This window comes from Physcomitrium patens, chromosome 4 (assembly GCF_059467195.1).
Source record: "Physcomitrium patens ecotype Gransden chromosome 4, ASM5946719v1, whole genome shotgun sequence".
NCBI lineage: Eukaryota > Viridiplantae > Streptophyta > Bryopsida > Funariales > Funariaceae > Physcomitrium > Physcomitrium patens.
Window position 1 is genome coordinate 7,639,470 of NC_143413.1, and position 2,262 is coordinate 7,641,731.

Below are 2,262 nucleotides of genomic sequence, written 5' to 3' on the forward strand. Positions count from 1 at the left end.
CTGTGCTGATTATTCACACTGGGAGTTACTTCAGGTCTTTCCAACAGTGTATGTCAGAGGTAGTGAACCTCAATTAAATGATGATCATGTTAATTGTAACTGAACGCATCTAATCACTCGAACAGTGCTACACACTTTTCTTCGGCACTTCGGTCTAAAAATATGTCGTTTTCGGGTTGAAGATGTCACACAGTTGGTCCAATTCGGAAGGCAGAAAAGGTCAGATGAGAACATTGTTATGGGTGACTATATGCTTTGGACAGCGTGCGTCATTTGTGATGCGTGCTGCGAAAGCTAACATCGACTGCCAACGATCAATGGGAGGCATAAGTGAAATCGCTACAAAAGCAAATGCACATTCTGGATTGCTTATTTTTTTATGCAAGCTGGAACACCACAATTATTGCAGCTGATGCGGCATTAATGTTCCACAAACTCGGGAATAATATCCCTCAAGAATCTTTCGTCCGGACTATGCGCACTTGGCGATAAGAATTCCTTTCAAAACTTTTGCGAAAGCAAACTAGCAAAAAAATGGGAATAGCCACAACATCTAACTAAGAATTCATCACGACTGTATACAAAGTCGGTGCTAATTACAGCAAACATTACGAAGACTATCAATATCTCCCCATACATGCACCTGCTGTAATGATCTCTCTCAGTTGTCAACCACACACGCAGTGCTACCTCACCCAGCCAAATCTGGAGACTGGGGACAACACGGGATTTTCTACAAACATGGCTATCTGTGACTTTCGATTTCCTCTCAAAGTCGAGCAAGCTGGGTATCACAAACTTGGTGATTCATGTGTGATTACGTTGCAGGGGGAAATAGGCTCAAGCAGGACGTTTGGTTCTGTCGAAGTTGCGCACTAACGTCGTCCTATGCACTGACGCAGCATAAAAGTTCGAACTCTGCACAGATGTTCCAAGTCTAGCTCTTCTCAACTGGGAAAATGCTCAGGACATCTGGAAGACTAAAAGGGCGCTGCAGAGGAATAGTGATTCCTACTCAGGTGAGCTTAAGGCAACGTACAGAAAACGTGAAACATGATCTGGATTTGATCATCAGACAGTCTTACTCACCTTTTGTTGCGATGCTTCCAATTACTTGACACAGGATACCAGAGCTGCTGCACTCTTTCGGAAGGCATGCTGAACGGCATAACTCTTGCGCAGTCATTCAGCTTACCAACTCCTCCTTGGATGTTTCGTTCTGGTGTCAGTTTTCAAAACAATCAAAACCTCTTGGGTGAAGGCTACTCGATTCAAAGATTCCGTGGCTGTCTCTCTCAGATAGAACAGCACCGCCTCTCTCGCAGAAAGCTCGTTCACAGCAGCACAAAGCTAGTCTGGTCATTTTTATACTTAATTTCAGCTGCCAAGAGGACCAATCAGTGGGCCCCGCAAACAATTATAGAATTGCAGTTTTTGCGTTTTGCAGAATCATCAAGCAGTCAGCCATCCACAGCATTCGATGTGCCACGACAAGGTCCTATATCGGGAAAGGCATTATTCTTTGCATTCCTCACTACTGCTGATGCTAATGATTCGTCATCAGCCTTTCTTCTCAAATTACATTGAAGGTCAAACAATCTTCTTCTCTTTGCGTGAAAATGAACTTTCAATTAGTCACACAAAGTCTTTCACATATCTCAGAAAAGACACAAACAGTAATTTTTGTTCTTCCGAAGAAAGGTCATTCAAACGGTGCCTATGTTTTAGCAGAACTGGTACTAATGTAGCCGTTTGAGTAAAACATAAACCCACGCACTATTCAATGCTTATAATAGATGCATCTTGTTCCAAAAAAAGACAGCACTAAAATTTTTATCTCATCAAAACCTAATGATCTGAAGTAAACGAAACCTAGATTCATGAATATGCGTTACACGTGCTCGGAATATTTGAAAAGGTACTGATTCAAACTAATTGCACGCACACAAACGATAACAAGCTGCAAGTTGTAGTTCCTCTATTGGATATTGCAATAGATGAGACTGTAGGAACATCAATCATTAGGTATTGTTGGATTCTGCTTGCATCAGACAATAAACCTGTCTGTACACATGTCTGTACCATTATTACTATTATAGCTATTTTTCCATTTATATTTGTATCAGCACTGATTCGGCGTTGTCGGGAACCACAGAATAAGAGGAACATCCAAACGTGGAATCCTGACCTGTCTGTGTTATCCAGCGGCTTTCTGGCCTTCACTGCGATGCCCACATGGCATTTATGAGCCGCTTTTGGACA

General features: G+C 42.2%; 1 long non-coding RNA gene across 1 annotated transcript; it reads right to left on the reverse strand.

Annotated features, from left to right (window-relative positions):
• Positions 1-340: 340 nt before the first annotated feature.
• LOC112281154 (uncharacterized) lies at positions 341-1,338 on the reverse strand. Its single transcript, XR_002969532.3, has 2 exons — positions 1,090-1,338; positions 341-918 (listed from the first exon to the last, which is right to left on the reverse strand). It is a non-coding gene; the product is annotated as an uncharacterized LOC112281154 (long non-coding RNA).
• Positions 1,339-2,262: the final 924 nt, after the last annotated feature.